Below are 18,505 nucleotides of genomic sequence, written 5' to 3' on the forward strand. Positions count from 1 at the left end.
ACCTCTAGGGCTGAATGGCCTATTTCTCTGCTGTACATTCTATGTATTTCTATGTAAATTTAGCCTATTGGGTGCAATTTTAGGCAGATTTTCTTCAAAAGATGTTGATGTATTGGAGATGGTTCAGAGTAGAACATGAAAGATGGTTGCAGGAATTAGGGGAGCTATGTTAATAAAGGAAGGAATCACTGTAATACAGAGACATGATATTGGGTCAAAAGATCAGGATAATGAAACAGTTTGGGTGGAGGTAAGGAATAATAAGGGGAAAAAAACACTAGTGGGCGTAGTCTATAGGCCTCCGAACAGTTGCAACTATGTTGGACGGAGTATCAATCAGGAAATAGTTGAGGCTTGTAATAAGGGAACATCTATAATTATGGGGGATTTTAACTATCATATTAATTGGACAAATCAAATTGGGCAGGGCTGCCTTGAGGATGAGTTCATTGAGTGTATTAGGGATGGGTTTCTTGAGCAGTATGTAACTGAACCGACCAGGGGGCAAGCAACCTTAGATCTGGTCCTGTGTAACGAGACAGGATTAATTAAAAATGTCCTAGTAAAGGATCCCCTTGGAATGAGTGACCATAACATGGTTGAATTCCATATTCAATTAGAGGGTGAGAAGGTTGGATCTCAAACAAGCATGCTAAGCTTGAATAAAGGAGACTATGAAGGTATGAGAGCGGAATTGAGTAGAGTGGATTGGGAAAATAGATTAAAGGGTAAGACGATACATGATCAGTGGTGTACATTTAAGGAGTTATTTTACAACTTCCAAAAAATATATATTCCACTGAGAAGAAAAGGGTGTAAAAGAAAAGACAGCCATCCGTGGCTAAGTAAAGAAATTAAGGATAGTATTCGACTAAAAACAAGGGCATATAAGGTAGCCAAATCTAGTGGGAGGATAGAGGATTGGGAAAACTTTAAAAGACAGCAGAAAATAACAAAAAGATTGATTAAGAAAGGGAAGATAGATTATGAAAGTAAATTAGCAAAAAATATAAAAACAAATAGTAAGAGTTTTTATAGTTATATAAAAAGAAAAAGGGTGGCTAAAGTAAATGTTGGTCCCTTAGAGGATGAGACCGGGAAATTAATGGTGGGAAATATGGAGATGGCAAAAACACTGACTGAATATTTTGTATCAGTCTTTACAGTAGAAGACACTGAGAATATCCCAACACTGGACAAACAGGGGGCTATGGGGGGGAGGAGCTAAACACGATCAAAATCACTAAGGAAGTGGTACTCGGTAAAATAATGGGACTCAAGGCGGATAAATCACCTGGACCTGATGGTTTACGTCCAAGGGTCTTGAGGGAAGTGGCGGTAGGGATTGTGGATGCATTGGTAATAATTTTCCAAAACTCCCTGGACTCAGCAAAGGTCCCGGCAGACTGGAAAACTGCTAATGTAACACCCTTATTTAAAAAGGGCAGTAGACAGAAGGCTGGAAACGATAGACCGGTTAGCCTAACATCTGTGGTAGGTAAAATTTTGGAGTCCATTATGTAGGATTCGCAAAATCCAGAAAATACAATCTAGATTGGTAAAACCCCTGAAATGGCCACATTGTGAGAACACAAGATGGAGTTGGCAGTTCTCATGGTTCAGTTCAAAAGGACACCAGCAGTATCTTACAGCAGCCTGAGTCATCACCGATTAGAAGATTCCAGAACTTACTGCTATTGATATGATAATATAGTTACAGCAGTAACGAACTCATAAACAAAAGTATTTGCACCTGGAGGTGCGCTAATTGCTAGCAAAACGCAAACCCATCTCTGAAATCGCTGAGCACAGGAAAAAAAAACATTATCTGTACCAAACTCAGAGGGACACAGGACAGATCCCATCAGTTTCATTTACAAGACATTAAAATAAAGTACTTGCTTTTGTCAAAGCAGCCTGCCCATTACCTTGACAAAAAAAAAACCCTGATTTGGCGCCGAGATAAGGGCAAGGAAACAGTATAACTGTTGAGGGAAAATCGACAGCAAGACATTCATTCAGTGAGATTCAGACAGATCCATCACAGATTCACACAGACACGAGGTCAAGGACAGAGCGAGGAGGACCCACAAGATTGTGCAGGAGGAGAGATTCAGCCAGACTCAGACAGATCCACAAGACTCACCAGAAGCAGTGAAGTCCAAGCCCAGATACCATCAGGAGTTCGAAGACCGTGCGGAAGAGTAGACGGCTCGAGGAGTTCGGAGGACTTCCAAGTTTGTGCAGGAGAGCAGGTCCAGGAGCCGGTCCCATAAGGAAGATCGGAGATCCCGGACGTCACAGGAGTACCAAGATCAAGGACGGTTTTAAAACTTTGGTGAGCATAAAGGCCCAACTCCACCTAGCTGACCTAGTTGAGGTATATTTTAGCAACGGGAGGGTTTGTAACATTAAGGGTTTTGTCATTCAGGAGTGTGATTTATCCCTCGATGTGTCCGTGCGCTTTTCCCACCCCCGTTTTAGTATACCGCTGATTAAGAATTATTGTATGATTTAAGATAGTTAAAGTTATTCCTTGTGTGTTAAATTTTAGTTCCCATTGGGAGACGTGCTAATGATTTTTGTCTAAATTGATTCTTGCATTCTCTGTGTTTATTCTCCTTGAAAATAAAGATATTTCTGATTTAAAACTCACCTTGTCTCACCTGATCCATTTGTCTTCCGAGTCACAAGTTGGGCCACACATCAATGTTGTCTGGCAATAAGCCCAGTGTCTAGAACCGGTGAGGGGGGAGCGCTTCGGAACCGCTCACGAGCAGTGCGAAATCAAAACCGATCTAGCACACCATAAGCTTGTTAAAATGACCCCTTACAATTATTAAGGAGACAGTAACAGGACATTTGGATAATCATCATTTAATAGGACAAAGTCAGCATGGTTTTATGAAGGGGAAGTCATGTTTGACAAATTTGCTGGAGTTCTTTGAGGAATTAACATATAGGGTGGATAAAGGGGAACCAGTGGACGTAGTGTATTTAGACTTCCAAAAGGCATTTGACAAGGTGCCACACAAAAGATTATTGCTTAAGATAAAAAATCACGGGATTGGGGGTAATATTCTGGCATGGATAGAGGATTGGCTATCTAACAAGGCAGAGAGTTGGGATACATAGATACATAGATACATAGAAGATAGGAGCAGGAGTAGGCCATTCGGCCCTTCGTGCCTGCTCCGCCATTCGATGAGATCATGGCTGATCTTTTAATTCAGTATCCCGTCCCCGCCTTCTCTCCGTAACCCTTAACCCCTTTTGCCCGTAGAAATATATCTAATTCCCTCTTAAATATATTTAATGAGCTGGCGTACACTGCCCTCTGTGGCAATGAGTTCCACAGGTTCACCACTCTCTGAGTGAAGAAATTCCCCCTCATCTCTGTCCTAAATGGTTTAGCCCTTATCCTCAAATTATGTCCTCTAGTTCTGTTCTCACCCGCCAAGGGAAACATTCCTTCTGCATCCAGTCTGTCTAGACCTGTCAGAATTTTATACACTTCTATGAGGTCCCCTCTCAATCTTCTAAACTCCAGTGTGTACATCCCTAAACTACATAGTCTCTCCTCATAGGTCATTCCCGCCATTCCTGGTATCAGCCTGGTGAATCGCCGCTGCACCCCCTCCATGGCAAGAACATCCTTCCTCAGATGAGGCGACCAAAACTGTACACAGTACTCGAGGTGTGGTCTCACCAGTGCCCTGTACAGCTGCAGCAAGGTATCCCTGTTCCTGTATTCTAACCCTTTTGCTATGAAGGCCAGCATACCGTTTGCCTTCTTGACCGCCTGTTGCACCTGCATGCTCGCCTTCAGTGACTGGTGTACAAGAACACCCAGGTCTCTCTGTACTTCCCCCTCTCCCAATCTATTGCCATTTAAATAATAATTTGCCCTCCCGTTCCTGCACCCAAGGTGGATAACTTCGCACTTGTCCACATTATAGTGCATCTGCCATTTATCCGCCCAATCGCCCAGTCTGTCCAAATCGCTCTGGAGCTTCCTGGTCTCTTCCTCTGAGCCCACCCCCCCTCCTAGTTTAGTGTCGTCTGCAAATTTGGAAATGCTGCATCCGACTCCCTGATCCAGGTCATTAATGTAAATTGTGAACAGCTGGGGGCCCAGGACAGATCCCTGTGGTACCCCACTTGTTACTGCCTGCCATTCAGAAAATGAGCCGTTTATTCCAACTCTCTGTTTTCTATCTGAATGGCAATCAGTAACGAGTGGTGTTCCGCAGGGGTCAGTGCTGGGTCCCCAACTCTTTACAATCTATATTAACGATTTGGAGGAGGGGACCGAGTGTAACATATCAAAGTTTGCAGATGATACTAAGATGGGAGGGAAAGTAGTGAGTGAGGAGGACATAAAAAACCTGCAAGGGGACATAGACAGGCTAAGTAAGTGGGCAGAGATTTGGCAGATGGAATACAATACTGGAAAGTGTGAGGCTATGCACTTTGGCAGGAAAAATCGTAGAGCAAGTTATTATCTTAATGGCAAGAAACTGGAAAGTACTGAAGTACAAAGGGATCTGGGGGTCCTGGTGCACGAAACTCAAAAGGTTAGTATGCAGGTGCAGCAAGTGATTAAGAAGGCCAATGGAATGTTGGCTTTCATTGCTAGGGGGATAGAATATAAAAATAGGGAGGTATTGCTTCAGTTGTACAAGGTATTGGTGAGACCGCACCTGGAATACTGCATACAGTTTTGGTGTCCATACTTAAGAAAAGACATACTTGCTCTCGAGTCAGTACAAAGAAGGTTCACTCGGTTAATCCCGGGGATGAGGGGATGGACATATGAGGAGAGGTTGAGTAGATTGGGACTCTACTCATTGGAGTTCAGAAGAATGAGAGGCGATCTTATTGAAACATATAAGCTTGTGAAGGGGTTGGATCGGGTGGATGCGAGGAGGATGTTCCAGATGATGGGTGAAACTAGAACTAGGGGGCATAGTCTTAGAATAAGGGGCTGCTCTTTCAAAACTGAGATGAGGAGGAACTACTTCACTCAGAGGGTGGTAGGTCCATGGAATATGCTGCCCCAAACAGCTGTAGAAGCTACATCATTATATAAATTTAAAACAGAAATAGACAGTTTCCTAGAAGTAAAGGGAATTAAGGGTTACGGGGAGCGGGCAGGAATTTGGACATGAGTCTAGGTTCGGATCGGACATGGCCCTGTGGGTAGCGGAGCGGGCCCAGGGGCCGTGTAGCCTGATCCTGCTCCTATTTCGTGTGTCTAATTCTGTTTGATTGAGGAGATGGTTCTGTGATAGCGGATTGGCGGTTAGGATCAGATCAGCCATGATCTTATTAAATGGCGGAGCAGGCTCGAGGGGCCGATTGGCCTACTGCTGCTCCTATTTCTTATGTTCTTATGTTCAAGGTCAATTAGGGATGGGCAATACATGCTGTTATTGTTGCAAAGGAAAATTGAAGGTAGCTATGGCTCAACAGGGCAGAGTAAGGGCACCTCGGTTCTCTGATGCAGCACTGGAGGCCTTAGTGTAGTGGGTCGAAAGGAGGAGACAAGTCCTCTACTGCAGGGGGCCAGGAGGCCCTCCAGACTGACTATAAAAAGGCAGTGGAAGCAGATTGCTGAAGCGGTTAATGCCACCAGTCTTTCCTCCTGGACTTGGATCCATTGCTGAAAGACGTTTAATGACCTCACATGAGTAGTCACAGTCAGTGAATGCATCTTCAAATGCCATATCCCACCCACCTCACACACTGCTCAATGCACCACACCCTCATCACTCACCTACCAACAATCTCTATCAATCACGACTCATACCACACAATCATGAGCTTCACCTCACCCTCACACACTTACCACTGTTGCAAGCCTCGCACTCATACCTTGCACACACTTCCAGCTATTCAATCATGACAGGCACATCAACCAAACACATTGCACTACACTCACTCTCTCTTTCAGTCAAGGTGGTGCATAACTGGTGCCAGCAACAGCTAACAGGTGGGGGGCAGGCACAGCTGCAGAACCTGACCCAGCTGGAGGATAGAGTGCTAGACATCATTGGAGGGGCCGTAACTGAGGCCATGGCGAGGCTGAAAGTATTGATGATGACGGTATGCTCATACCTAATCCTCCTTCTCGCATCCCACTTCTCCCTCATCCCACAATCTCTTCTCACTTACATGCTGCTGATGCTGTAAGCTTGCACATCTTGCTTTCGCCCCCGCCCCTCACCACAACCTTACCCTGTGCCGTTCTCCTTTCCTTAACCAAGAACTGCAACCTGGACAGGCAGTGGCGGAAGAGCAACAAGACAGTGATGATGAAGACACGCAGTCACATCCAAGAACTCCAACCAGCCCAGCCAGTGCAGGAAGAACAAGAGGAAGAGAGTGATGGAGAAGAAGAGACACTGTCACTCAACCTGACACTAGCAGGCACCAGCTCAGAAATGGCACAGCGCATACTTTAGAGGGGAGTATGGAGGCGGGATCTACACTGGTGAGTCACCGGGCACGAGTGACCTGCAGCCAGGGCAGGGGGAAAGGGTAGTGCAGGTGCCAGCTCCCCGGAGGGTGATGTCGCACACAAGTTCTGCTGCAGAAGAGTCAGATGAGGACTTTGATGGGGTGGTCTTCAGAAGAAGGGTGATGAAATGCTTGGTGCAATGGCAGGCCTGCCAGAGAGCCTGTTGTCACTGTCAAGGAGCATGGAGGAGTCTGGCTCTAACCTTGTACAGAGCTTTGCGCGGAGCTTGGAGCCCATGACTTCCAGGATGGAAATGATGGGCATCTCCATTAAAGCATCTGTCGACCCAACCATGATGCAGGGTCTGATGGACGATGTTTGAGCTTCCATTGCAACACAAGCGTAAGCGATCCAACGTATGAATGCTTCACTGGAAGCTCAGACTTCTATCATGCAGGCTCAGCTTGTGGTCATGCAAGCTCAGACTGCTGCCATCATGACCGCATTTATCAGTGTGGAAAGGGGCTTGCAGGGTGTCACAGCAGTCCAGCAATTTGTCCTCCAACAGATTACTAGAATTACTGAGGCACCGCCCCGGGGGGTGTGGCAGTGGCTCTGTGGAACATAAACCTGCTGTCTTCTCTCAGGATGACCGCAATCGTACTTCCACCACTGCCATTCCGCCAGTGCCCTTGCTGTCGTCTGTCAACCAGCCAGGTCAGACAGCTGCCGCCCATGCCGAGGTGGAGCAGTCTACAGCCGGGCCTTCTAGGCCCAGAGCTACTCGAGGTCGTCCTGCTAGGCCATCTGCAGTCTTGCCCACTGAAAATCAGCAGCCATCCACCAGCCATGCTGCAACCACTGTGGTAGCATTTCGTAGGAGCTCTAGGATAGGCAAAGGCACACGAAAGACAGGCAGTGAGGGAATGCACAAGGGTGATTAGTTGATGTTATGTAGTTTTGGAATCAATCATTTATAAATTATGTGTAGAATGATTGTTTAGTGGCGGCTTTCATTTCATCATTGTAGCCAAGAGGATGCTGTGTTGTTCCTTGATAGAGAGATGGTAAGGTGGGAAAGTGTTGAGCACTGGGGATCTGGGGTTTCATTCAGGGGAACCGGAGTCTGATGATGCACTCCGGAACAGGGATTTGCAGGCCGTCTCCTCTTCCTCCTCTTCCTCCTCGTCCACCTGCGGAACCCAGATGGCAAGGGCTGCGCCCTCATGATGGCCAAGTTGTGGAGGATGCAGCAGACCACTATGCATTGGGGCACCCGCTCTGGGGAGTACTGGAAGGCTCCTCCCAAGCGGTCAAGGCGGTCGAACTGTTGCTTCAGCACCCTGATGGACTGCTCGATGATGTTCCTGGTGGCAGCATGTCTGTCATTATAGGATTACTGGCCACGAGTGGTGGGGTTAGCGGAGGGGAGTCATCAGCCAGTTGTGAAGCGGATAGCCCTTGTCACTGAGCAGCCACCCTCGGGTTCGATGTGGTGGCTGGAAGATTACTGGCACAGCGGACTGGTGCAGGATGAAGGCATCATGACTGCTGCCAAGATACCTGGCATTCACCATCATGATGTGCTGGGCATGTTCGCATACAGGAGCAAGGATGTCTTACTACAGTTATACAGGGCCTTGGTGAGACCACACCTGGAGTACTGTGTGCAGTTTTGGTCTCCTTACCTAAGAAAGGATTTACTTGCCATAGAGGGAGTGCAGCGAAGGTTCACCAGACTGATTCCTGGGATGACAGGACTGTCGTATGAGGAGAGATTGGGTCGACTAGGCCTGTATTCACTAGAGTTTAGAAGAATGAGAGGGGATCTCGTGGAAACGTATAAAATTCTGACAGGGCCAGACAGACTGGATGCAGGGAGGATGTTTCCCCTGGCTGGGGGTCTAGAACAAGGGGTCACAGCTGTGGAGGCCAAGTCACTGAATATATTTAAGAAGGAGACAGATAGATTTCTAGACACAAAAGGCATCAAGGGGTATGGGGAGAGAGCGGGAATATGGTATTGAGAAAGGGGCTCAGCCATGATCATATTGAATGGCGGGGCAGGCTCGAAGGGCCGAATGGTCTACTCCTGCTCCTGTTTTTCTATGTTTCTATACCAACTGCACATTATGTGAGTGGTACCCTTTGCTGTTACAGTACATCTCAGGATTGATATGCGGCGCCCGCCAAGCTATGTGTGTGCAGTTGATGGCGTCCTGCACCATGGAGAAGCCCGATATCCTGGCAAAGCCATGTGCGCGCTCCTCCTGCTTGTCTCTGTTTAGGGAGAAAACAATGAAGGCCCCTCTCCTAGAGTACAGAGCCTCTGTGACCTCCCGGACGGCAGCAATGGACGTTGAACTTCGAGATGTTTGCTATGTCGCCTGTTCCAGCCTGCAAGGATCTGCTGGTGAAATTCAGGGTCACGGTCACCTTGAGGACCACTGGCAGTGCCATCATTGCCCTGCTCTAAGGCTGCAGGTCTAGTTCCAAGAGGTGGCAGAGTTCTGTGACCACCTCCTTGGTGAAGCGGAGCCACTGAAGACACTACTCCTGGCTTAGGTGCAGGTAGGAGAAGTGCTCCCTGAAGACCCTAGGTGGGTAAGGCATCCTGCTGAGAGCCCCCCTCCCCCACCTCTTCCTCCCTCTGCGAGCAGCTTGTTTTCTTTGCTGCCTCTGTTCCATCTCCCTGTCATGCTGCAGCGCGATGGGGACTGCAACTAGAGCCCCCATGACTGGGAACAAGTGCTGTACTCGGAAGCCTTCCAGTAAGCAGTCAATGCCTTTGCAACGTCCACCAGCACTCCCTGCACACTTTAACAGCTTTTTAAATGTTTTTCAGCAACCCAATATTCATACAAAATCTGCAAGAGGCAGTACAAGAGAAATAATTAACTTACCTGCAAGTTGGATGTTTCCCTTTAAGTAGCGCTTGTGGGTGGTCCCTCGTGCAACTGAACACACGTTCAGCTGTGCGTGTTTAGGAGAGGGCGTTGAATGGAGCGGCGACGTCCAAAATGGCAGATCGTGCGTCAAATCAGAGTTACATGCTGACTGACGTTGCGATCTGCCCATTTGGCATATTGCCAGCGCACACACATCCCGCCCATGCTATCGCCCTCACCAAGATGGCGAACAGCATGGGCCGTGCCGGAAGTGGGCAGAAACGAGGGGGTGCCATTTTTTTTCAAAACTGGCCTTAACTACTGGCGCTATGGTGCAGAATTTTTAAGTTATGAGAAGAAATTTGTGGAGCGCAACTTGTTTTTATTGGAGGAAAAAAGGTAAGAGAGGATGTGATCCACATTTTTCAAATGGTGATGTCGATGTAGTTGTAACATTTAGTTTAGACTAAAAGACAAAGAAGTGGATGATTGGAGCAGAATCCCATCAAAAGTTAGTTATACTATATTGATCAAGTCTTTCAAAAAGAAATGTGATAAATATCTAGTGAAGAATGAGATTGGAGGTTACAGAATTAGGTCTAGACTGAGATAATCAATACTCCATAAGAAAAATGGTTTCTCGCTTTGGGGCGAGGGACTTATCTGTGGAGGGCAGAAAGTTAGGGTTGAATAGTGAGGGATAGATGAGCATTCTGGAATTTTGCTTGATTACTGTTAATTAGGGAGTATTTATGTAGAACCTCCTCACAGGGAGATAAATTGGTGGAAACGTTTGATCATCACCCCATCCACCACCTTAAACATTCACTCCCTCCACCACTGGCATACCATGGCTGCAGTATGTACCATCTACAAGATGCACTGCAGCAACTCGCCAAGGCTTCTTCGGCAGCACCTCCCAAACCCGCGACCTCTTCCACCTAGAAGGACAAGGGCAGCAGGCGCATGGGAACACCACCACCTCCAAGTTCCTCTCTAAGTCACACACCATCCTGACTTAGAAGTATATCGCTGTTCCTTCATCATCGCTGGGTCAAAATCCTGGAACTCCCTACCTAACAGCACTGTGGGAGTACCTTCACCACACGGACTGCAGTGGTTCAAGAAGGCGGCTCACCCCCACCTTCTCATGGGCAACTAGGGATGGGCAATAAATGCTGGCCTTGCCAGCAACGCCCACATCCCATAAGCGAATAAAAAAAAAAAGCATCCCTACAATGACCAAGCCATTCCTTTCATCAGCATTGCGGTGGGTACCATTATGTCTCACCATTCACTGCAACTCACTAAGCCAGTTCCAAAGGTGCACACAAATCTGTCCAAGACTGGAACGTGTTGAAAATAAAGATTTTTATGTTTGACACCACATTAATAGAAATTTTACATAAACATTGGATAAAATACCCTTGTGTGTTGTTAGTTGGTATGATTGCAGTAGGATGAGGGTGAGTGTGATGGGTGGCTAGTGAGATGGGGATGTGATAATGTAGATAGAGAGAGGGGGATGGATGGAGGTGCAAGGTATGTTGGTGTGAGTAAGGATGTACAGGAGTAGGGTAGGGAAGACAGAGTGATGGGGATGTGATGAGAGGCACAGCAGGATGAAGTTGAGTGTGGCTCTGTACTAATGATTCCTGATCTAATGAGATTATTGAAATGTTTGCAGCACTGCACCCAGGTCCTCCTGAACACGTCCCTGCTTGTGCCCTCCTGTGCCATGTGCAACTAGGTTGTTTTGGTCTCCTGGGGAGGTCTCTTCCGCCCATCAGAAGGGAAGAGGACCTCCCTGTGAGCTCTGACTCCCTCCATATCATCAGAGAACCTGGGTGCAGCCCTGCACCTCTGTGCCGTCATTGTCAATGTTTGCAGCACTCCAAAGCTGTAGTGCACTGACAGCACTATCTTAGATGAAACTTCAAATCTAATGTGGCCATGGCCCCTTTAAAGACCTCAGCTGATTCCAGACCCGCTCCATCTAATTGGGCTGGGTAACGAGCTGGGCGGGCTTAATAGGCCCGATTAAGGTAAGTTCATTTGCAATAGTGGGATGGAGCCAGCAGCGGGGTCACGAACCGCCACGGACACCGCCTGCACTGGACCCACCGAGGTAGTCAAAATTCCGGCCAACGGTTCAGATGCTTGGATAGAACAGTGAGTGTTTTGCAGTATAACCCTGTTAAAGTCTTAAAGACCATAGAAGTATGCTGCGTGAATTTGCTGAATAGTGACGTGTTATCATGGAGCAAGTGGATGGGGGGTGCAGCCACAATCTTTGGCAATGGACACTGTCACCAAGCCAGAAAAAGTACCTGCTGAAATTCAGTTGCAGTCAGAAAGAGTTATGTAGCAGGCTGTAATGAATGAGACCTTCAGTTAAGTGGAAGATCTGCCCAATGCCCAGTTCTGTGCACAATGCAATGGCTAATACACCATTCCTATTAGTGTTCTCTGCCCAACCTTAACTGCCATAGATACCAATCTGTTAATCTGCTGCTTTCTCATTCGACTAGTTTAGCAGCAAACCCATTGGACCATGTTGAAATAAATTGCAACCAGTTTGTTTCCCTAAAAGTGATTATATATGTGAGATTAATGTTTCTTGCCTCACTGCTTCCCCTTTGTGGCAGTGTTGGGTGTGTGTCTTCTGGAACATAACCTATTCCTACTTCTAAGTGCTTCCAAGTGGGAGGAATAAATATGGTGGCTAACTGCTGGGTGTCAGTGCTTGCCTCTTGAGGTTGAGGTGTCTCTGTACCTTTTTATTCTGAGCCATGAGATGACCATGCAACTGCTGGCACAGTATCTGACACTGCAGTGGCCTTGTAGCCTTTTGGCACATGTCGTACCATTTGAATTGGAGTAACCTGGAGAGACAACTTTTTTGTGCCAGCTCTTGCCATGCCCCTGTTGCTGTGCACTCCCTCAGCATGTCCAGAGATCCGCATGGGAGCAAACTGCTGCACAGCAGTGAGGGATCTGAAGCTTTGCCTCAAGATACTCTTAAGCAGATCATCTAGCATGTGGAGTCCAGACAAGACACTTCTGTACATTGGATTCAAAGGTCTTTACAGCCTGGGTCAGAGTATTCAAGAGAAAAAGTGTGACTGTGCTTAGGTTCCCTGTTACCGGTGGGAGGGGGTTTCTTTGCAGATAACCCTGGAATTACCATGCATGCTATAGTGGACTGAAGTTCTAATAAGTGGTTGTGCACCACTGCACGCTATAAAGTTGATGAATAGTAAATCCATAAATTATGTAGGACATTTACAAATATTTTCACCCTTTCCTAACATATACACTTCAGAGAGTTGAGTTGGAATTTACTGCTCATGTCCAGGTTTTATAAGATGCCAAATTTAGCTTGCCTTTGAATTATTTTACATAATCCAGTTCAAATAATATTAACAGTTCACGAGCCCAAACCAATCAGAACAGGGATGCAGTACACTACTGAGTGAGGTGCTTGGTTCTGAATTTACATGCCGTTTTGCAGTGTATCCCCTGGAGTTAGAATGGTCCAGTGGTATTTCCGTGACACCAAGTTGTGGGGGGACCCATTTCATTGGGTTTGTGCCCTGTTTTTTATGGTTGGGCTTGGAGCCTCCTTGAGATCTGCCCACAGAACTTATATGGGATAAATAAGAACAAAATATTGCCAGCATCAGCTGATATTGGCTGAAGTGCTTTTAGTTTGCAGCCTATAGCTTGGAGAAGATGTTGAGAGTGATTAAAAAGTAATCTTTTGGGAAACTTTTTTTGCAGTACTCCTATATAGAAGAGGATTTATATCTGATAGACTGAAGATCTGTCAAGCCACAGAGAAATTTTCACCCCCATCCAAATTGAGGTTCAGATTCAGCAACAAGAGATTCCCAATGGACATTCCTTGATCAGCATTTTAATGGAAGAGGAGGAGGAAAACAGAATGGAGAAAAGCAGAGTGAGGCAGTATCTGAGGAAGATGCCCCCCACCAGATATTAACCCTCACAAAAAGTCTATCGGCCACGCAGATATGGGATCTGAGTGAGCAGCTCGATGTGAGAACGTTATGGTTTATAAAAAAGGCAACCGCTGAGGTGTGCCGGCTTCTGCAAGAAGACCTGCAGCTAAGATCATCTGACCAAAAGCTCTGCTTGTGGCTGTCAAAGTAACCATGACACTCAATTTCTATGTGCACTAGATGCACTGGGCAGCCTGCCAGCAAGCTTGCGCACAATGGCTGAGAGCATGGAGGAATCCAGCTCCAACTTGTGGCGGGGCTTCGCACAGAGCATTGAGTCATTCTGTTGAACATGAAGTGACTGGTCCGATTCATGGACAAGACAGTGGCTCCCACCATGATGGAGCCTCTGTTGACAGCTTGTCCTGCTCTCGCCGCTCGCTCCCGCAACCGGAGCGAAGTGTTCGGCGAGTCGGGCAGAGGCAGCGCAGCACGGCGAGCAGCAGCAGCAGCCATGACGACCCGCTGGAGCAGGTCGGCCGGCAGCTCCTCGGCGGGAAGGCATTCCGACTGGGAGGAGGGGAGCCGAGCATGGCGGGCAGAGGCCGAACCGTGAGCGGGAGAAGCAGGCCACCACACGTGGAGCCGGCAACAGTGAGGAGGAGGCCACGGTGACGAGGAGGACGGAGCGGCTGAGGGACATCGTGCTCCCACTGCCACTGGAAGCCATTGTATTGACTTTCTGAACACGACGCTGTATGAATAGCTGACGTGTCCCTACGGGGAGTAAGCATTCCATTGTAATTATACTTGTACTGGTTACATATGGCAAATAAAATTGAATTGAATTGAATTGCTGCCATGGAAGCTCAGACTGCTGCCATTTTGGCTCTGACTGGGACTTCCAGAGCACCACATCACTCCTGCACTCTGTTCTCGTGCAAAATCATCGGAGTGCTGAGGTGCTGTCCCAGTAGAGTAACTTTAGCTCTCTGGAAGCACCTGCTGTCCTCTCAGGACAATAGCGTGCCTGTGCCCTCGCTACCTACCCCGCCAGTGCCCTTGTCAGTGCCATCTAGTCAGCTGGGCCATACTGCCCCGGCCCATGCCGATATGCTGCAGTCTGCAGCCAGGCCCTCAAGACCCAGAGCTTCTTGAGGTTGCCAACCACAGTTTTTTGAAGTATCTTCAATGGAAGCTCAGCAACCTTTCATTTCCAAGGCTGTAGCCACTGGGGATACATCTCGTATGACCACTAGGATAGGTAAACGAGCACAGAGGACAGGCGCTAAGGGATTGCACAAGGGTGATTCTTAATTATACCTGTTAACTATTATGCACATATGGAATAGAGTTGTTGGAGTAATTTATTTTCTGGATTTGGTGTAGTTAATGTTTGTAGTCAATTGCGGGCAAGACCCATAAGGCCGAATTGAAGAAAGGAAATCAGATAGTAATATGGTGATAAGGATTGCAGGACTGTTGCCATATTGGGGATCGGAGGGATGGTTCAGGTGAAGCACTCTTGGAGTCATAGAGTTATACAGCACAGAAAGAGGCCCTTCAGCCCATCATGTCTGTGCTGGCCATCAAGCCCTATCTATTCTAATCCCATTTTCCAGTACTTGGTCCATAGCCTTGTATGCTATGGCGTTTCAAGTGCTCATCTAAATGCTTCTTGAATGTTGTGAGGGTTCCTGCCTCTACCACCCTTTCAGGCAGTGAGTTCCAGATTCCAACCACCCTCTGGGTGAAAAAGTTTTTCCTCAAATCCCCTCTAAACCTCCTGCCCCTTACCTTGAAACTATGCCCCCTGGTTATTGACCCCTCTGCTAAAGGGAAAAGTTCCTTTCTATCTACCCTATCTATGCCCCTCATAATTTTGTACACCTCAATCAGGTCTCCCCTCAGCCTTCTCTGCTCTAAGGAAAACAACCCCAGCCTGTCCAGCCTGTCCAATCTCTCTACATAGCTGAAGCGCTCCAGCCCAGGTAACATCCTGGTGAATCTCCTCTGCAGCCTGTCCAAAGCAATCACATCCCTCCTATAGTGTGGCGACCAGAACTGCACACAGTATTCCAGCTGTGGCCTAACTAGCGTTTTGTACAGCTCCATCATAACCTCCCTGCTCTTATATTCTATGCCTCGACTAATGAAGGCAAGTATCCCATATGCCTTCCTAGCCACCTTATCTACCTGTCTGGCTGCCTTCAGGGATCTATGTACATGCACACCAAGGTCCCTCTGATCCTCTGTCCTTCCTAGGGTCCTACCATTCATTGTGTATTCCCTTGCCTTGTTAGTCCTCCCAAAATGCATCACCTCACACTTTTCAGCGTTAAATTCCATTTGCCACTGTTCTGCCCATCTGACCAACCCGTCTATATCGTCCTGTAGCCTGAGGCTTCCCTCCTCGCTATTTACCACTCCACCAATTTTCATGTCATCTGCGAACTTACTGATCATACCTCCTACATTCATATCTAAATAATTAATGTACACCACAAACAACAAGGGACTCCGCACCGATCCCTGCGGTACACCACTGGACACAGGCTTCCAGTCACAAAAACAACCTTTGATCATCACCCTCTGCCTCCTGCCACTAAGCCAATTTTGGATCCAATGTACCAAGTTGCCCTGGATCCCATGGGCTCTTACCTTCTTGACCAGTGTCCCATGTGGGACTTTGTCAAAAGCCTTACTGAAGTCCATGTAGACTACATCAACTGCACTACCCTCATCCACACACCTAGTCACCCCCTCGAAAAATTCAATCAGATTGGTTAGACATGATCTCCCCCTGACAAAGCCATGCTGACTATCCTTGATTAATCCTTGCATCTCCAAGTGGAGACTAATTCTGTCCCTCGGAATTTTTTCCAATAATTTCCCTACCACTGATGTTAGGCTCACTGGCCTGTAATTCCCTGGTTTATCCCTATTACCCTTCTTGAATAATGGTACTACGTTAGCTGTCCTCCAGTCCTCTGGTACCTCCCCTGTAGCCAGAGAGGTTCTGAAAATTTGTGCCAGAGCCCCTGCAATCTCCTCCCTTGCCTCACACAGCAGCCTGGGATACATCTCGTCTGGGCCTGGGGATTTATCCACTTTTAAGCCCACTAAAAGCGCTAGTACCTCCTCCCTCTCAATGCTAATTTGTTCAAGTATATCACAATCCCCCTGCCTGATTTCTATGCCTACATCGTCCTTCTCCACAGTGAACACAGATGCAAAATGTTTATTTAAAACCTCACCTACATCTTCCGGCTCTACACACAGATTGCCACTTTGGTCCCTAATGGGCCCTACTCTTTCCCTGGTTATCCTCTTGCCCTTAATATACTTATAAAACACCTTAGGATTTTCCTTTATTTTGCCCGCCAGTGTTTTTTCATACCCCCTCTTCGCTCTCCTAATTTCTTTTTTAAGTACCCTTCTGCACTTTCTATACTCCTCTAGGGCTTCCACTGTTTTTAGTCCTTTGTATCTGCCAAAAGCCTCCCTTTTTTTCCTAATCCATTCTTGTATATCCCTTGACATCCAGTTTTCCCTGGACTTGTTGGTCCCACCCTTGACCTTTACGGGAACATGTTGGCACTGTACTCTCTCTATTTCCTTTCTGAATGACTCCCACTGCTCTGATGTGGATTTTCCTAGAAGTAGCTGATCCCAGTACACTTTGTTTGGCCAGATCCTGCCTTATCATATTAAAATCAGCCTTCCCCCAATTTAGAACCTTTATTTCCGGTCCATCTTTGTCCTTTTCCATGACTACCTTAAATCTCACCGAATTATGGTCACTGTCACCAAAATGCTCTTCTATTGACACTTCTACCACTTGCCTGGCTACATTCCCTAGAATTAGGTCCAGTACCGCCCCCTCTCTTGTAGGACTTTCTACATGCTGGCTCAAAAAGCTCTCCTGGATGCATTTTAAGAATTCCGCACCCTCTAAGCCTTTCACATTCTGACTATCCCAGTTAATATTGGGGAAGTTGAAATCCCCTACTATTATTACCCTATTATGTCTACACTTCTCTGAGATTTGCCTACATATCTGTTCCTCTATCTCCCCCTGACTGTTTGGGGGCCTATAGTAAACTCCCAGCAAAGTGCTTGCCCCCTTTTTGTTTTTAAGTTCTACCCATATGGCCTCATTAGAGGAACCTGCTAAGATATTATCCCTCCTTACTGCAGTAATTGACTCCTTGATTAATATTGCGATGCCCCCTCCTCTTTTACACCCCCCTCTGTCTCGCCTGAAGATTCTATAGCCCGGGATATTGAGCTGCCAGTCGTGCCCCTCCCTCAACCATGTCTCTGTGATAGCAACAATATCATACTCCCATGTGTTCAACACCTTCAATTTATCTGCCTTACTCGCAAGACTCCTTGCATTAAAATAAATGCCATCCAGCCTTGCCATACTCCCTTGTGCCGTTACATATTTGCTCTGCTTTCTAGACTGACTTGTTTTTTCCTCTATATTTGGCTGTGCATCACCCCCTACTATAGCTCCACTCCGTATCCCATCCCCCTGGCAAGTTAGTTTAAACCCCCTGAACAGCACTAGCAAACCTCCCCACAAGGGTATTGGTCCCGTTCCAGTTCAGGTGCAACCCGTCCAACTTGTATCGGTCCCACCTTCCCCAGAAGCAGACCCAGTGATCCAGGAAACTAAAGCCCTCTCTCCTGCACCAACTCTTTAGCCACACATTCATCTGCTCTATCCTCCTATTTCTATACTCACTAGCACGTAGCACCGGGAGTAATCCAGAGATTACAACCTTTGAGGTCCTGCTTTTTAATCTGCTACCTAGCTCCCTAAATTCTTGTTGCAGGACCTCATCCCTCTCTCTACCTATGTCGTTGGTACCAATGTGAACCACGACCTCTGACTGTTCGCCCTCCCTCTTCAGAATGCCCTGCAGCCGTTCAGTGACATCCTTGACCCTGGCACCAGGGAGGCAACATACCATCCTGAAGTCACGTCTGCGGCCACAGAAACGCCTGTCTGCACCCCTCACTATTGAGTCTCCTACCACTATTGCCCTTCCACTCTTGCTCCTCCCCCCTTGTGCAGTTGAGCCACCCACAGTGCCGTGAACTTGGCTCTGGCTGCACTCCCCAGAGGAACCATCACTTTCACCATTTTCCAACACAGAAAAACAGTTGTTGAGTGAGATGCA

At 47.2% G+C, this 18,505-nt stretch overlaps 1 protein-coding gene across 2 annotated transcripts in view; it reads left to right on the plus strand.

The window, feature by feature from the left end:
- erich2 (glutamate-rich 2) overlaps positions 1-18,505 on the plus strand; it is a 178,685-nt gene that overhangs the window by 37,264 nt on the left and 122,916 nt on the right. The gene's annotated exons all lie outside the window — the stretch shown is intronic.

This window comes from Somniosus microcephalus, chromosome 4 (genome assembly GCF_052327205.1).
Source record: "Somniosus microcephalus isolate GS21.2 chromosome 4, FLI_Smic_1.0, whole genome shotgun sequence".
In the NCBI taxonomy this organism is placed as follows: domain Eukaryota; kingdom Metazoa; phylum Chordata; class Chondrichthyes; order Squaliformes; family Somniosidae; genus Somniosus; species Somniosus microcephalus.